Raw genomic sequence first — 19,362 nt, 5'->3', positions numbered from 1 at the left:
GCAACTGCAGCCTACAACAGCAGAGAATTTGGCTTCTCCCTCAGCCCCTCTAGCCCCACGTTCATTTTGTGAGCCCATGCCTCTCTTTCCCTCTAGGAATTCAGTATCAGGACTCAGATTTTCTTTATTCACCACAGACAATAACTGTGAAATCTGACTCTAATCAGTTTCCAAGAGTCACGTTTTAGGCTTTCTTTGGTTTTGTTTCATGTTTTAAATTCTGGCTGCCCTTCCTCTGCTCATCATCAGCCTATATGATGGACAAGACAAACTCCACAGGAAGCTGGTACCACTGTCCTTTTTTGTAGCTCTTGCCAGGCCCAGGGAGACTGGAAAGAAAACAAAAGCTGTAATATCTGTCAGTAAGTGTCTTCCTACTGGCCCTAGAAGGATCCACACATTTTAGGAAAGCTGTCTCATCTATAGATACATCCTTCCACTTATCTACCTTAAGGGGGACAACTTAATTTTTGAGGTAGCTGGGCATTTACCTCTTAAAATCCCTGTGGTTGCTGCAGGTTCACTTAATCCTGCTCTGTCTCAGCTCCCACTGCTAAGGCTTTGCTGCTCATTTTAATACTAGCTAAAAAAGGGCAAATAAAACCGACCAACCAACCAAAATTACTGAAATTTCCCAAAGAATTCACAACATACAACTGTAAGAAGGTTTTGTCTCATCTCCAGCAATGCTATGCTTTAGTCATTTAAAAATATTAGCCTCAATTATTTTTTACAAGGACTCCTCTGTACATTGGCAGGTACACGTACTCAGAGGTGCTAAGTTTTGTATTTTAAAAAGGAATGTAAGGACAGCTGCTCCATTTGTACCGTGCTCTTTCTCTCTTTGCATACAATCAGATGGGTGAAAGAGACAGGGGGTGGGGAAGAATTCCACAACATAATCATTTGGTAACTTACATTATTTTCTTTCAAAGGGCATTACAATACAGTTCTCTCGCTTGGGGAACTTCAAGAGAAGATAATTATTCTTGTCTGCCTTGTAATATATATTAAAAATGTTCAAATGTGGCTTTCCAGGGAATTCTGCCAAATATTTTTAGGCACCAGACCCAGCTTTACTTAATTTCATGTTGCCTTCTTAGTCTATTATAAAATACCCTTCCATGCAGTTTGAATTTGGTAAAAAGGCTGAAGCCTACTCATTTATATTAGAAACATAAAAATCCCTCTTTCCTTGAAATAGAGATCTTTAACTCCTAATGTGACAGCCATTCAGATGTACAGTAACCAAAGTGTCTCTGCAGAGCTTTACACACATCAGTGGGCTTTTACGGCCACAAAAACCAAGCAGAAACAGAGAGGGTTGTTGGGAATTTTTTTAGGAGACAACACACCAGGAACAGAAAGTAGCTTTAAATAATTCTGTTTTACGAGCACTTTGTTAGTAGTATGACAGCAGCACCTTGAGACTCCAAAGAAAGACCACAACCCTGCTGCACAAAGCATTATAAAAGCTTCAAAGATGCAGATCCTAAACCTTTAGTGTTGTCATCAGCTACAAAAAGTATGGGATTATATTGTAGCAGGGGTAAAAAAAAAAAAAAGCTATTTAAGGTAATATGAGGTTATTGTTACCTCAAATATTAGCAATAATGTTTATTACAAAGGATAAAACAATGTCTGTGGGCAAAGCAATCTGCTCCAAGGGTTTTACAGCCCAGGCCAACAAGAAACCGAGCACAGACAAACAGGCACAGCTCGTGATGCAAGAGCAGAGTATGCAGAGTTGGGGAAAGACAAGACAAGTAACAGAGAGGGAGGGATAAACCAGAAGAACAAATAAATAGTACTGAGCTGCCAGTCTCAGGCCAGAGAGCAAATGGGAAACAGAGGCACAGAGACTTGCTCCGAGCCACACAGAGCAGCTCGCAGGGAGAGAAGCCTGACATCCGGATCCTCACTCACTTCAGCATCCACCCAGTGAATTCTGGCGTCCCGCTTTGTAGAAATTCAAGTCTGGCCTAATACAGCCTGGGGAGAAAGGCCAGGCAGCCCTTTTCCTGAACTTCTAAGGAGTCAGACATGATTTACACTGCTGATCAGGATAAAGTCTGCAGTATTTCCAGCAGCCTTCTGGATATGTCAGTGTCTTCCCCCACCCTTTTACAAACCAGCATCAGAAACTGTAGATAATTAGCCCAAAAGTCCATGTGAAATGTTGTAGTTGCTTCAGTGTTTATTTTGGCTTTCTAAAGTGGGCTAAAATCCAGCTCTTGTGCTCAGCCCCACCTCAGTTATATTTGTCCTGTTACACACAACCGACTTGGAGCCACATTTAAATATGAAACACTTTAAAACTATATTAATGCTATCTCTTTATCGTTATTACACACTTCAACTCCCCCCACAAGCGTCCCTAAGTTCACTGGTTGACCTAACTTGTTTTAAAGAGCTCGTTCCACAGAGCAGCAACACTGTTGTACTTTTCTTAGCTTCCCTGATAACCAAAGGAAGCCAGCCCAGGCTGCGCATTGAAAACTGAAACAGCTGAGCGGGCTCCTCCTACCTCCCCTCGCTCGTGTTTTCATCTTTTATGGTGGCAGGCCAGTCTGTGCCAGACAAACTAGGATTTCTTCTCCTCTTCAGTCGCTTGGCTGCTCTTTCCCATAGATATTCCAACAGCAGATTAATGTCAGGCCCTGCTGAGCCAAACACATGAATCTCTGAAGATTTCAGCCCAGCAGGAATGCTGCTGGATAGGCTTTTTTTAATTTATTTTTTAAAATTTTTTTTTGCTTTTAAACCAAGAGATGCAACTGAGCATGGTCTGGTGTGTGTGAGTAAAGAGGAACTCTCACCAGTATCAGCTAACTCAGGTGTTTGGGAGGTCAAAATAGGGACTCCATCCACAGCAACAAACTTGGAGGCTGGAGACAGCACACAAACGAAATATCCAAACTCACAAGCTGGTGAGAAGCCTTCAGGATGCTCACTTAGGCCTTGCCTCACCTAAAGAATTGTTCGGGCCAGTTTGCAACAAGCCTGGCCTCCCTCGGGGCAGGATCAGCAGCCTGGGACACAAGGGCCCCAAGAGACACCCCTATTTGCTGGCCCAAGGACACCAGAGAGGGATTAGTGGATCAGGACGATGTTCCCCCTCCCCGCCAGCTCCAAACTCAGTGGGATCTGCTGTGTCTTGCAGAAATGCCACGCTGGCATGCTCTTACCTCTGCAAGGGGGGCAGCTCCCACTGGGCTTCTTCCCTCATGCTTAGTCTCTAATACGGGAAGGAAAACTTTGAGACTTCCCCGAGCCCCTAAAAACGGTGATAATCCCTTGTTCTAACACCTCTAAGTCCATCACAGACACGGATGGGGGAGGAATTTCCCCTCCTCACAGCAGTTACAGGGGAATAACAGAAAGGGAGAAGAACGCAGAAGAAGCAAAGAGGGGCAAGGCGGATAAACAGAGCAGAGCAGCACGCTCCTCCTAATGCAGCTCCTGCCCTGGGTGCCTGGGAATTCAGCCCAGCAGAGGCACCTGCTGCCCCTCTGCGCCAGGAGACCCCGGCGGTGCCTGTACAGAAAGCAGAGCCCTTGCTGGTGCAGTGTTTCTGTCAGGCTGTTGGCCTGGGTGCCCGTGCGCCTCCCAGCTGTGCAGGGCTTGGCACACCGGCTCCTGCTGCCCACCAGAGCTCTCTGAAGAGCTCGCACATCCCACTGAGGAGTCAGGGACGCTCCTCCCAGGGTCAGCACCTTTCCTGGAAGCGTCCCAAGCTCTGGGGAAGGCGTTGAAGACCAGCTCCCGGCAGTTCCAGACCAGCTGATGCCACAGCCCCTGGTCTGCCTCTCTGCAGCTGAGCCCGTCAGGCAGCACAGAACCCACAGCTGCAGTGTAAACCACACGAGGAAAAACAAACAAACAAACAAACAACACACAAAACCACAAAATAACTGATCCTCAGCAATTCCAAACACATACATGCTGTCAGCTTCTCTCCCCCGCAGGTCAGTGAAACTGTAAGACATGTCCCATCTATTCCAGCCACGGAAACTGTACCCTCACATCTCAAAAAAACTTGGTTGTGCAGGAAAATGCCAGGCTGAAGACTACTAAATGGGACTAAATCCTGATTTTCTTCAGGAAAGAAGGTCAGTCTATCATTAAAGTAACACAACGCTGAGAGGCAGTTGATGGAAGAAATCACAGGTTTTGGTTTTCTTTTTTTTGACTAGAGACATTAGAACCCACCAGCAGCTAAACATGGTTGTCTGCATGACTGACAGAAAGACATGAATCGTTTGTGCCATCAGGGAGGGGGGAAAACCTCCAAGCTCATACAGCTCAAATTCTGGAATGCAAGTGCTCGAGTAGGTCCATAATCAGCCCACAAAAACGCATGAAAGAACAAAATCTATAAATTCATTTCTCTGCAGTTGTGCAGGGGGTCTGCAAGATGGATCAAAGGTTGACAGTGGTTTGCTCTCCAAAACGTTTGGAATCCAGGGCTCCAAGCAGAGCAGCTTATGTTCTTCATCTATCAGCAGCTTATGTTTCTAAAAAAAAATATCCAAAAATTTAAATGCCAAATTGCAAACTTCTCAAAAGGCATTCTTACAGAGCTAAAGGAGAATTGGATACCAATGTTTTGCAGTTAAAAGTGCTGGCACTTTATAAAGAGAAGCCTTTTGTTAGAGACAGGAAGTTTAGTTTATTGCCTGGTGTATACAGTTCACCCACCACATTATTTTGGGCTATTTTCATTCCTCACACAGTAAAGAGGAAATTCTAAGAACGTTTCATTACTTTTCTTTGTTTGATGAATAGCAAAGATTTGCAGTTTGCTGACCACTGTATTGCTTTGCTACTTTTGACACACAATTTCACTTCACATAGATCCTCAGGAGGAGAAAACATTTGTTCTTTGCAAAAATCAATTGTTTCTGCCCCATTCACTTCAAGTCCATGTCTCACTCACCCTCATCTTTCATTACTTCATAGAGAATTCCTGAATACAAAACTAAGGAAAAAAACCCCATAAGTTTCCTTTTTTTTTCTTTTTTTTTTTCTTTTATTTTTAATGTGAGCAAACCTTCAGGCTCAGAAACTACTGGGAGGCAAATTATCAAAACATTTCTGCTCCTTGCAGTTTCCACAGATCTTTTCCAGTACGCAGTCTGTAGCAGAGGAATAAAACCACAGCTATAGTACAGTACTGTTATTTAATAGTGAGGCTGCCCTTCTGAAGAGCGCTGATTTTCACCCAGATAGTGCATCCTGAATACTGTTATGATTCTCTTTGCACAACACGGTTCTCTAGAGATGAAACTGTGGAGGAAAGAGCTAGAATACATGCCTGTCCATTTGCTCTCTCCCTTTTCATCAATTCACAAGGTTATCCCTAAATGTTTTTATTCCATTCTGGCCTAAAAGAAAAAAAAAAAGGATTCCTCATAAAAGGTTTGGTTTCTAAAAAATGCTGAGCATTTAAGCATTTATTGGAAACAGTTTTAGTTCCTCATTAATCCGAAGATGAAGTATTATTGATTTACAATGAGCAATTCACCCAATATCCATCAGCGGCGTATAAAAACAGAGCCTGAGAATTTAAAAAATGGGTGATGCCTGTTTGGCAGCAGTTTCCTGTGTCCTGCCAATGGCACAACCTGTCCAACTGGATGGAAAACAGCCCTGCTCTTTCTGTGTGTGTTCTGCATGCTTGAATGTATGTGTCCCACGGATCATAGGCTAACCTGCATTTATTTTTACATTACAGGATCAGCAGGTACACATGAGATGAAGGCTTTGGGGACTTTACATATTGCTTAACCTCAGTCACCCAGGCCCTTAGTCACGGCAGCGAGGAGCACGGTGAGAACAGAGAAGCGGCCCAGAGAGATTGACACAGAGCCGTGCACACATCTGTGCACACAGACAGGCATATCCCCAGGGCCGGATGGAACAACTCCAGGCCAGCACAGGCAGCTTTGGATCAGGCCCAGCTCGAGTGTATGATAGGACTGACTGCCTCTGATCTTTGAAACCAGTTCTAGAAAGCTTTGACAGGGGATGAGCCTCCATTCCAGACCCTGGTTTTCCACCGGTGGAACTCTCTTGGCTTCAGTGACGAGTAAAACCAACGTAAAGAAGTGGAGAATTGTGCTCACATTATGTTTTTTTTAAGCAGCTTATTAGCCTGCATGTTACACCCTGTTTAGTGAGTTGGCAGCTGTGCAAAGGCCTCTCAGGACCTAATTCACTGGAGCTGATACGACTCTTCCCACTGGCTTTGGGTCAGGACCCTAAATCATCCTGAAAATTCTGAGGACAGATATTATAAAGCAGTGCAGTAAAGGTAAAAAGGTGTTAATGAAAGTCCCTTGAGGAGGTCATGGCCTTTATTAGTTTGGAGGAGCTTTCCCCCAGCAAAAGGAGTTTAAAAAAAAAAAAAAAAAAGTCAGAGTGGGCCAAATGTCCCTGAACCTGACTTATTCTTCCTTGCTACCATTAAAAAAAATTAACAAAACCCATCCCCATCTCAGGATGGGACAAAAGATAAATCTATTTCAGTCTAAATAGGTTTGTTTACACCTTGTGACACGCAGTGAGTGTATGGGATGGGAGTGGAAGGTAGAGATAAACATGTCTGTGCCACCCCCAGCTCCACTGCTGCGCATTTGGCCCTCGGGGTGAATTTCCTGCCAGTGCTGCTTGATCTTAACTCTTCCCTCTCGCTCCTCTCCAGGTGCCAGCCTCTCAGGAGCGCCAGAGCCACACCTCTCAGCCTTTGGGGCTGCTCCTGCTCTCCCCCTGTGCTGCCCCTGGCCGTGCAGGTCTCCTGGCAGCCCCTGGCAGCATAGCCCAGCCCTCTGCCTGCCCGGCCCCCCACGCACACTGAGCACAGGCAGCAATTCTCCAGAGCATCCTTCCCACAACGACGCCTCCGGGTTTGCCCACGCAAGGTGCAGTGCTGTGGTGCCGGTTCCTGGAGCCCTGCCTCAGCCCAGGCCCCCTCAGCACTGTCAGTAACTCCTGTGGAGACAGGAGAGAGGGCTGGGCTGGCTCAGCCCGGAGAAGGGGAGGCTCTGGGCACACCCCAGAGCACCTTCCAGTACCAAAGGAGGACACTAAAGTTAAGAAAGAGACACTTAACTAAAGTTAAGAAACACAAGGAGACCAACTTTTTCCATTTGCAGATACAGATAGGAAAAGGAGGGACAATATTAAAGTGAAAGTGTAGAGATTTAGATGAGATGTTAGGAAGAAATTCTTGCCTGTAGGGTGCTGAGGCCCTGGCACAGGGTGCCCAGAGCAGCTGTGGCTGCCCCATCCCTGGAAGTGTCCAAGGACAGGCTGGATGGCACTCTGAGCAAACTGGCCTAGCGGGAGGTGTCCCTGTACATGGCAGGAGGGGTGGAACCAGATGATCTTTAGTGTCCATCCCAAAGCATTCCACGGTTCTGTGACTATTGACGAATGCCGGTGCATTGTCCAAGGAACAGCTCCTGGAGCTCAGCCACAAAGGCTTGGGAGCTGTCAAAGTTCGGGTGCAAACCCCTGCTCCTGCACCATCTCCCGCCACCTCTTTGAACCCCAGCTTTTGCAGAATGGGAATGACAACAGAACCGTACCCTGCAGAACAAATAGGGGAGCAAGCCCATCAAAGATATGTCACAAGCAACGCTCACGTCTGCCCAGGCCCCAAAACACAGCGAAAATACAGCAGAGTGTAACCAACATCCTCCTGAAATTATATCAGTCCTCAGCCAGGACTTCAAAAGAAATCCTTCAAAAGAAGATGGGCCGGGTTCCACCCATCTGATGCATCAGGATCAGTGTGGAGACCGGGGAAAACTATGGATTTCAGTCAGGAAGAAGTCCCCTTTTTTTCTCAGATACTTCTAATTTACCATTTTCCCTATTACATATTTTTTAATGACCCTACCTATTATTTTCTTTTCAAATGATTATTAAGCTACTACTCCCTTGTCATACCTCAGTGACTCAGAATAATGTGCAAATGTTTAAAATTTTGACTGCATGATTTTGAATAGAGATTAATGGAAGGAATAGAACTATCCAAAATAGTTTATTTCAGAATACTTATTGGATTGAAAATATTGAAAATATTTTCAAAATTAGAAGATTAGAAGATCTAGTCCAGAATTGCCAAAATATTTCATTTAGCCATTCTTATGAAAATACAAAGTAATGAAATTTCAATGTATTTTCATTTCAAAACACTACCTTTTGTTTCAAAATATTCTTAGAACAAAAAGAATGTGCAGGGTAAAGTCATACTTTAATCCAAAATATATATTCCACTTCATGCCAAAATATGGATGTAATTTGGGAGGTTCACATATTCTTGAAAGACATGGAAAATGTCTGCTTCAGTTCCTGCTCAATCAAATCATTTGCTAATAGTTTGGTTCAGTTAGCAAAACACGAAGCAGAGAGGCGTCCATTCCTTCACCTCTAAAAAAGAGATTTATGTCCTCAGAAAGTGATGGTCTGAAAGCAGCAGCCTTATGACTGCTGGAGCCACGAGGGAGCTGCACACGGCAGACATGATCTGACAGCACACACTGGGGGTGCTCTTTCTTCTGTGCAGCTGAGGTAGGTGACTCAGTGCTTGCTTCTGTCTGTGACAGCCCATGCCTGTTCCGCGTCACCAGTGCCACCTACAACACTGCCCATATGCCCACTTCTTGCATGAACATACAGCGAGGGCTGGAGAATTTTCTCTCTGTTGGACTAAAAAAGTGACTAAGCCCATGTAAAAATATGCCCATGTATCAATATCAAAATACTTAACAAAACCCTCCACACTTCTCAAATTGATGTGCTTGCTAAAAATCAGGAAAAAAAATTCCCTCAGAATGACAAAGCCTCAGTTGCTGTATTTTCTTGATGAAGCTCCAGGATTGCAAAACTCATGAGGGTTTTCATTAGGAAAAGTAAAATGTCCAAGAAATACTTTTTGATAGTATTTCTTGCATGCTTACAACTTCAGAAGTCTCTGCAACAATTTTAGGTGTAATTTCTCTTAATGAAATTGCTTTATGCAATTATGCAGCAGGCCCAGAGGTCAGATTAGGCTGTTTTCACAAGAAAAAAAAGGATTATGCATTTTTCTAGATCCAAGGTTTGGCATCCAATTATTACTACTCAAATTATTATGAAGCATGAACCGAACCTACAGGCCAAACACAAGACCCACTGTGGGTATCCCTATCGTTTCTATCAGACTTTTCAAAGCAAATCAAAATGAAAAACTGGCTGAAAATAATCCGTGGCAGAGTTATAGACTGCACCCATCAGCTCAAATTCAATAGATTTCCATCTATTGAATCAGCCCAGATTTTTGTGTCACGGTGCATTTCCCAGTGGTACGGCATTGCTTCAAGGGTGGCTTAGGGAGTCCAGTGGTCTCTCTGCTCCTGAATGATGCAGTGCCCTGTCCTTGGCCCTGCTAAGAACTGCCTTCCCCTTAGGCAGTGAATTCTGGAGGGAAAAGCCTCCTTCCTTCTCTGCACACTGCTGCTGTCCTACTAACTCCATCCTCCAACACAGTAAGCAAAAAGAGATTCCACAACAAAGTTGTCCTAAGACAAACATAAAACAGGCTTGAGTTACCATAAAATTAAATTCCTAAGGGTCACCCAATCCTTGAGCTCAGAAATACAATCAGAAGCAGAAACAGAAATTATTTTCATATTGACCAGTATTGACGCAAATAACGTCCTGTCCTATTTTGGTTTTATTTTGAATGGAGTAAGCTGGAGATGTGTTAGGTCTTTTGCAATGTGCCAGCAGTGTACTGGGCACTGTGTAACCCATAATATGCATTCCCCACTGCTGGTCTTCTCTAGCATCCACTTTGTTTCTGTTAGCTCCTTTCTCACAGGGATCGCCAAAGAAGTGGGACTGGAGCAGGATTCAGCAGCTGTGGAGTCTGGACTTGGGCACGCATTCCCATTGACAAATTAATTACACCTTACACCGAGAGCCTGCATGGCCCACTTTGCTTTCAGTGTTCCCAGTGGGTCTGCCAGAATATTCCTACTCTCCCAGATTCACTGGAACTCCAGAACGGCTCTCAAAGCTGGAGGCAGTGGCAGCAGTGGATGCCTGGCTGTCCACCTGAGGGACGGGCAGGCGGGGCAGTGCAGGCCTTTCCCCCATGCCACGGTGTCCCCTCTGCTCTTTGAGAGGCTCCAGCTCCCCCTGACAATGTTGTGTTCATCCCACTGGGCCGTGTCACGAGCAGCCAAGTGCTCTGGATTGTCCTCTGTGAGACCCTCCGATGGTCTGATCCTGCCAGAACAGTGCAAATTTTGTTGCTGTTATTAAGATGAAGAGTTCCAGGCCTGTAACCCAAGCAGTTTACTCACTATTCTATGTAATTCTCTTAATTCCAGGCCAATATAATCCATGATTCCCTCAATACGTTGATTTTGCACTGTCAGCCTTCTTTCCTTGTTTAGACTAATATTGAAGACATCATAAGTTTGACATAGTAAATAGTGCTTTACTTCCAATATTCTGGATAAAAGTGTGTCTCAGCAAGGCAGTTTTCTGTTCACAGAAGAATTTGAGAAACGTTTTTTTTCTTTCTGTGACACTAATCATTAAACTTCAAAAATGCAACAGATGAAGCAGATTTCTGTTTGGTGGTGACTGTCCTTCTCATGATCTGTGGTATTTTGCACCATCTATTCCTCCCTGCTGAAAGCATCCTTTATTTGGAAGGCTTCCTTCGTGGTGCTGTTTCCATCTTACACTAGCTGCCTGCCTTTTGGACACTCAGGGCAAACAGTAAATATTTGCAGCTCGGAACAAGCATCCGGGGAGTAGTCACTACAACTGTCTGAATTACCTCAAATCGATTGGCAATCAATTTACCTGGGGGAAAATTATCCAGCTCAGAGTAGCTGAAGAGGAAGAGCTGAACTCCCTGATGGCCCCAAGTGGTTCAGTAGTCAGCAATCACAACCGCTCAGGAAAACCATGGGAATTCCACCTGCTCCCTCTGTTAAAGCCGATTTAAAGAACTGGGCCCCAGCCGTGTTTAAGCTGCCTGTGCCCCTTCCAGCGACTCTGACGGAGACATTTGTGAGAGGCTGAGTCAGTGGCTCTGCTGGGGGAGCTGCTGATGGCACTGAGATCGCAGGTGTGTGCGAGTCAGGCACGCGCACACGCGGCACCGCTCTTCGGCGGAAGCGCGGCACCGCCGGGTGTGGGTACAGCCAGATAGAGGTGCAGACAAATGCTGGCGTGGGGTGGCACAAAGGCTTGGCTGGCAAGGGCTTGGGAAAGCCAAATTGCTCACAGCTAGTGAGTGATGCAAAATGTCCTCGAGGAGTGATGATGTTCTGTGCTTCAGAAAAATTGTTTATATGCTTACTTCCCATCACCTCTGCCTTTTAAACCAAACACTTGGCAGATAAGCGATGAGGTTCAAACTCTTACCACCACAATCTCTGGGCTTGCAATTCCAGAAAACCCCTCTAGCAACATCAGCAAATTGCTTATTTTATGGGGTTTTTAAATTAAGAGCAAATTTTGGAATTAAAGGTACAATCTGGAGGCCAGTGTAGGAAGAGATCATCCCAGGAACAGGAAGTGCTCTTTCGAAGAAAAGGAATTGAAGAGTGCAAAATTCTCTCTGAAGTCAGTTGCTGGAAAATCTAGCATGCTCAGTACCACTGAAATTATGACAAACTAATTTCCAAAGCTGAAAAATCAAACACTTGCCAAATTTTTTAATAGGCTTGCAGGGGTTTAAGAATAATTACAGTTGTATTGTTAAGGGGACTCCACTTGAGTGCAATTAATTTGATTACTTTATGTTTTAACCTTACCATCATTTTGCCATCAGTTTTTATGTCCTGCAGATTCTAGATGCTGATAGATCATCTCAGCTTCCCATTTTTTCCATTACCAAGGTTTCATTATGCACGTTAAGCATGTTTCCATTTGCCTGAGGTACACTAGGGGCAGGGAAGCATTTTTCAAAGATAACTCATTTAATATTAAATGTCAAAATATTACTCACTTCTTTAGCAAGATCATGCAGCTGCAACCTGGAGAATTAATTTGGGATGGTGTCTCTGTGGAGTTCAGGGCGTTGGTCTAAGCATACCTTTAGCTAAACAAAAAAATCATTGACTTACCCAGAATTTAAAGCTTGTATGGAACTGACTAAAGGGCAATAATGAACAGCTAAACATATGAAGGAAGTGGTTTATAAGCCAGAAATGCTGTGATTAATTATGGCTAAAACAGCCAGGGGAAACTTCTCATTACACAAAGTAATGAAATAAGTCCATTAGCATGATAACAAAAAAAGTGGAAATGGCTGTAGGCTTTGTTTTGAAGATTATCACCATAGCATTTCCCTTCTGCACAAGCAATCAAGAACCCATTGAAGAAGAGAAACATGAATACCCCCCCCCTTTACAGACAGAAAATCGATGTAGGGGAAAAAGACAGGCTGTTTATACAACGCTTGCTTCTTGTGTTTCATTGGAGGCAACTCCTGATTTACATTCATGCAAAGCAGCTTCCAGACAGCCCTTAAATGACATGTCCAAGGATTGTGTCAACAGAGGGAACTGTCACCTGATCCTCCCCATCCCAGCTCTGAGAACACGCAGCAAAGGCTTCCTCTTCATGGGAAAACCGAAATTATTATCTGACTTCCAAGAAGAAGGGTTTCCCATGCCTGCACAGGTAATTGTTCCTGGAGCAACAGACATCCATCCCTGAACTGTGCATTTATCAAAAGAATAAACCAGAGATGATAACTGATCAGTCCTCATTGTGGGTGTCACTGTTTTTGTTGCTATTTGGGTATGAAGCTTGAGTGTTGTGGAGTTTCCTTCTAAGTCTTTCATTATGTGTTTAGCTAATTCCTTCCTTCTATACAGTAACAAACAAGGAAATAAACCTTTCGGGGTGTTTGTTTGGGTTTTTTGACTCACAGCCTTTTAGGGACTTTCTACACATAAAAACTATTTCATAGGAAAGGCGGAGTGAATTTTAAACACACATTGGTGAACAAAACCATTTACAGGTACTTTGATTTTGTATTAGAAATGTCCAAACTGGATGTCAGTCAAAAGCAGTAATGCTTCTTCCAAACTACAGCCTTTCTTACCTTGAAAATTTCCACGAGCCTTTAAACCCTAGCTTACCAAGCTCTCCACAGTGCAGTGTGTCAATACAGTTTGTGGTAGTCAAACCGTGGTCAGTCTTTACTGGCTCACTCCAGCTCAGGCACTACAGAAGCCCTATGAAACTGGTTTTGCTAAAAAAGCAATGAAAAGGAGAGAAATTGAGTTATTCCATGTTCCTTAAAAATAGCATTTGAATGTGACAACAGCCGCTCTTTTGCTTGTAAAACAAGACAGAGCCAAATTACTCTTTTAAATTATACGCCAGTCTGAAAGCCAAAGAATTTTAGTCCCTCTGTTTAGTTCTCTTATTTAGCAAAACTGTTAAAGTCAGCCAGGCTTATTCCCAGGGCCTAAAGTTTCTCCCTGAAAGCCAAGACTTCCAGTATGGCTTTTTAAAATGTTCTGTTCAGTCTTCCCTCCAAGTGTCATTTACCAGATCACCTTTCAGCATGGGACTAAAACCCCAGGATTTCCTCTCAGGATCTGTATTTTGAAAATTGCTGCCTTTGAGCCATCAGGTAATTTTTGGTGCCCCAAACCAGCCTTCAGCACATTGTTTGGGATCCTGTGTATTTATTTGACTCTCTGCCTGCAAAGAAAAAAAAAAAAAAGCACCTCAAGAAGGCTCCTGAGATTTTCTCTACAGCTCCCCTCTAGCACTGGCTATAGGCCAGATATCTTAGGTGGGGCCTTATAACCCCAGGATGAACCAAGATAAATCTGTGGCACCAGCAAGAAGCTGGGAATGCAATACTTGCTTCCATTTCAGAAAATGGCAAACAAAAGTAAAATGGTTTTCTTGTGGCTATGTGCAAATCCAAGATCTGAAGCTGTACCTAGTAACTGCCTGGTCTCAGCTGCTGTGACTGCACAGTCCTGCATGCTAAGGTCCTCAGACAGCACAATCATGGAAATATACTGCTTTTCCTACAGAAATCATAACCTTTGGGTTGGACGTCGTGGACATCATACCTGTCAGCACAATCACTTGCATGCAAGAGATGAGTTTTTTGGCTCTCGTGAATATTGCCATCAGATGCTCCAAGCCATAAAAGTTTTTAGCAAAAATGTTAAATTTCTGGAGAATCCTTTTCCCCAGTACACATCAATGATGAAATACAGAGACTCCTCTAGCTCCTCTGTAAAGACTAGGAAAGGAAATCGAGCAGAGGAGAGCTGCTCTTGACACAGAAGAAATATTTCCCCACTCTTCTCTCCCCTGTCCAACTGGCAATGTTCTCATTTATGTCCAGTCCACAGATGCTTCTATAGGAACTGATTGCAAAATCCCTCAAGTTGAGACATATCTGGTTAACTTTAGTAATAAAATTAACATACTTTGGGGACAGGCACACAGAGAAAATGTTTGGTCTGAAGGGCTGGCTACAGAGATGTGGGTGTATAATCAGTCCAGCTTTCCAGGAAAAAAAAAGCTACATTTCCCAAAAGCCAACAGAACCAAAGCAGATTTTCCCTTTGAACTGGTTCAGTACTTCTTTATGCTGATCTTTCACACAGTTTTGCAGGTCATATAAGGAGTGGAGAAAACACAACTCTTTACTAGTTCCAATGGTGTTAGGTGGCTGCTCCTGCTGGCACTGCTCTCATAGCTGACAAGGAATATCACCACACCCTAGAAAATGCATTACACAGTACAATGATTATGCATGTTAAAGAAAGAATCATTGCTGCAGGAAAAAGTAAGTCTTAATTAGAGACGAGCAAATAAACTCATAATAGTGTTTCTCCCTTTAAACTTTCACATGGTGTTTGTTTCCAGTTTTTATTGCATCTTTCTCATTAGCATGTGGAAATTCTAAGTTTCTCTGACAAACACTTCTTTGCAGTACCTCACCTTACTACAGCAGTAGCTGGCAATGACCAGAATTGCCTGGGACAGTTTGTTTCCAGAGGGAATTCTTTAAGAACAGTTCAGCTGCCCCATAGGATTTGACCCAATCTGCTCGGCATGCTATACCCCTCGTAGATGGGGTCAGCACCAGATCATCCTGAGGAACTGATAAGGCCTCAGTTGCTGCAACACGAAGCAGTTCAATTCCCACAGAGGGCTCGTCCCTGTCTTTACAGTCAGATATTTCCTGTTAAGCCTGGAAGTTCAGTATTCCTTCTCTAATGTTGTCCTGATCCATTCTGATTCTAGAGATCCGTTTTGTCCACATAGGTAAGCAATATGCATGTAAGTTTAAAAGTCCACGTGTGGAATATTAAAATCAAATAGATCTGCTGGTTGGATTTTGGTTAAGATTTTTTAGTTCAAAAATTGTAATTTAAAAAATAAAATTTTTAGTTTTATTTCCTTCTGATAAATATTTTCCTTGGCAAACACTGGGCACTAAATATTGCAGAACTCAAATACAAATGAATTGTGGATACAACTCAACTCAAACTCAGTTTTGCACATGTAAACTAGTTTTTAATAAATTTCTTTCCCTTTTCTGCTGATTGTCTAATAACACCACGTTTTTATAGTATTTATTGGGTTTTTTGATTGATACTTCTCACTGTTTGACATGTCATGGCAAATGACTAACTACCATATTTTGACAGGGTGGCCCCAGTGAGAATTTAGAGCTTGAACAATAGGATTGTATTGTTGTTTGATTGAGAATTAACACGACTTTCCAGCTTTCACCAATTCAATGCTGTACACACCTTCCCAAAGACTTTAGCCAGATTAATGAATGTGTGGTTTGGCCTGAAGGACTGTGATACTCTGATTGGTTTTTGACGTGCCTTTAGTTTTCTGTCATGTGTTGCACAAGCCTCTTCTAATATAAGGGCTCTGGCAGTCACAAAGGTTGACAACTTAAGATGATAAGACAATTACTGCGATACAAATATCAGGTTTAAATTTTCTGTATCTTAATAAAACTTGAGTATTTAAAGCAGAAAATTACGCTGCAGAAGATAAACTCTCCTTCAGATCCCACTACACGAATCACAGTTGTTTATTATCCACAGAAGTGTAGCGGAGGGATCTTTCTTTTGTAAAAGATTCAAGAAATTTCTGACATTTCCAATCCTTTTAATTAAAACTGTTCTCATGACTCACTGAAGTCACTTTAAAATGTAGACGTATATCAAACTAGGTTGTGGGTGTGCACTGATACTGTGATTTACTCTCAATTGCTGGCCAGACTTATCAGTTAAAACAATTTAAAACACATGGGAGTTTTGTTTTTCTCAACCACAGACTAACAGGCGAAAAGCAAAATGGAATTAACCCCTCCAGTTTGAGAGCTGCGTGGGATTCAGCCACACAGCTCTCATTAAATCAACAGAGGTTCAGCTCCACGGGTGTGGCGTGGCACCCTTCCACCTAACTCCTGCAAAGCTGCAGGCTTCGTGTGTCTGTGGGGGCAGGATGGGGGCAAAAATCCCTGATCTAGTGGGGTCACTGCCCTTACGCTGACTTCAGTGGAGCATCTGACCAAGCACCTCGGCCAGCTACAACCCAGAAGCTGGACAAGCTGGTGGGCCAACATCCAAACAGTGACTTCTGACTGAAAATACGGAGCAAGCAGAGTTCGTGCTGCTTCAGAGTACTCCACTGCCTGTGCCTATCCTCAACACAGGCCACCTGTGACACGTGAAACCTGTGAGGGATCAATGTCACCCCTTTATAGCAGCAGCAAAGATTCAGATGAACTTCTTGAGGTCATTAGCAGAGTGCCAGCTAAACACAGGAATTGCTGAGACCATTTAGTTGGCCAGCTTGGCCGTAACAGCTGCTATATTTATGCTCTGTAACAGATCTGCTCCTTCTTTACATTTGAATGCAACTCAAGGTGTTGGGTTATTGCTCCTTAAAAGCCACAGACGGAATCCTGGGCCCATGGAAGAACATGGGAATGCTGCCATGGAAGACTTCATCCCACATGTGGTGGAGAAGATTCCTAAAACAAACTTTCCTAGAGGGCAAAGACATTTTGAACTATTTGAAAGGCTTGCAGCGATGTTTCAACTTGTCCCAAGCTCTATTGCCTTTTGCATATTTTGTCAGTTTTGAAGAGAGCTTGGGAAAGACTTCCAGGAACTGATATGTAGGAACAGGCTCTGACTCCTGCATTTCAGCATCTCCAGCAGCTCTTGCTGAGTTATCGGAGAACAGTTCTGGGCTCTGCATCAAATCCTCCCTGTGACCTGAGGTAAAGTTGCTTATTCTCTCTCTTCCTTGGTTTTCCAATCCTGAAGCCCAGCTGATAATGCTTCCTTTCTTCTGCGCCATGTCCTGTCCCCAGAGAGCCTCGCTCAGCTCCCAGAGAGGGTCCTTGCAAAGAGGAGCCGTTTGTTCTGTGCCTACAGCGCAGGGCTGGGATCCACTGAGGGCTCTGGGGGTACCGGGCTCTGGGCCAAGACTGGATAAGCTTGGCTTTTGGCTCAGACAAAGGTTCTCTCTCCTCGCAGGCCATCACACTCATTTATTTTGCCCTGTGGTGAAGTTAATGCTCCACCTGTGATGTCACAGTTGTTCCCATGACAACAGGTTTATGACTTCAGCGTAAAGTCAAATGGAAGGAGAAGCTCAGGGACATGAAGGAAAGCTCTTATTCAAATCAGAAACATCTGACACAATAACAGAGAAGAGAAATGGCCAAGAAGGTACATTTCTTTTATTGTTATACACGTCTGTGGTTTCTTCTTAAGTTTTCAGCAACGTGTTCTTCTTCCATCACATGTTTTAATAGCTACTCTTCCATTTGTGTTTCTCCAGTTAAAGATGTCTTCTTTCTTCTCTTAAATAAAAAAGTAAATTTAATACCGTTTGTTTAACTAGTTAATGAATGTCTTTGCCTTTTTTCAATTAGGTTTAATTTAATAGGAGTAAATTTGGGCTTCAGCGTAGTCTTCCTTCTGATGCCAAATATGAATGATACTATTTCTGAACAAACAGGGGAACTGTTAAAACTGTGGCTTTCCATACTTAGCAAAATAGGCTTTCAAAGAAGAAAATTAAAAAAAAACAAACCCACATCAAAGATTTTTGAAGCACGGATTAAAAAAAAATATAAAAGATGCAAGAAGGCAAAGCTATTATGGCATAGAAGTAAGTATTGGTGAGGGTAACGTGCAGACTCAGAAGCTTTTCATGCCGTGTTTTTTTCTTTGCTGTTTGCTTTTTCCTTGAACACCAATCTGCTTAAACACAGAAGTCTCCCCATGGATTAAGGTGTCACCAAGGCACAGACCACAAAGTGCCACAGATATGGCTGAGTGTTTGTCCAGCATGGGAACTTTCTCAGGAGTCATCATTCCTGCAGTCTCAGGAAGAATTCCCTGGAGCATCTAAAGGTGGAGATGGTGCCTGAAGAAAGCCTGTGAAGTTACCATCCACCCTTTCCAGTAAATCTAAACACAAAGCAGCCAGCTTTAGGACCCTGAGGGCCACACTGAAAAGAGGATGGATAGCCGTGCTGAAGTTACACATTGCAGTTTGTTCCACTGAAATTACTGGATCACGTTTGCCAACAACGAATCCTTTCAAGTTTCAGTTGAAAAGTGTTCAGGTAGCTCCTGTGCAACCCAAACTGACTGGATTTAGCATGTTATGTCTCCACTTGGTTCACAGATAGTTGATTGAATTAGTTAATTAAGGCTGGAATTTTCAAAGAAGCCACAGGAATTAGGTAACCAAATTCAATGAGATTTGGGTACTTAACTCCCTTAGACTCCTTTGAAAAGGCCAGCTATAAATGTTCACCTCTTTAGTTGCAATTATTTGTACTTGCAGGATTATGAGTGCAGCTGTTTATAAATGCAGAACCGAGGTTGCAAAAGCAGACATGGCATGAGAACAGAGATCTGTCCATGCATAGCGCAGTACGTGAATGTACACAAGCAGTGGCCATACATTTAAACCATCCTTGAAGTGAAAATACCAGTAGAGCTAGTAATAACTCTGAAGCCAGTGAGAGCCTCTTAAGCTTACCTAATTAAAATCACCTAGATATACACACTCAAATATACATGTGCGCAAACTTACAATATACATATGCACATATAAAAGTATATGCCTGTCTACAAAGAGCCAGATGTGAACATGGGTGCAAACAGTTGTTTGTTTCTGTGTGCAACCTTTTCTTTGCAAAACAGTAAACTGTAATAGTGTTTGCTCCTGGGAAAAGGGGAGGCTCATCTGCTGTGGCCATGTCCACGATGTTATCCAAGTGTCTGAGGGAACGCCTTCCCTAACAGG

This window comes from Motacilla alba, chromosome 3 (genome assembly GCF_015832195.1).
Source record: "Motacilla alba alba isolate MOTALB_02 chromosome 3, Motacilla_alba_V1.0_pri, whole genome shotgun sequence".
NCBI lineage: Eukaryota > Metazoa > Chordata > Aves > Passeriformes > Motacillidae > Motacilla > Motacilla alba.
Note: the sequence above shows the minus strand (reverse complement) of the source record.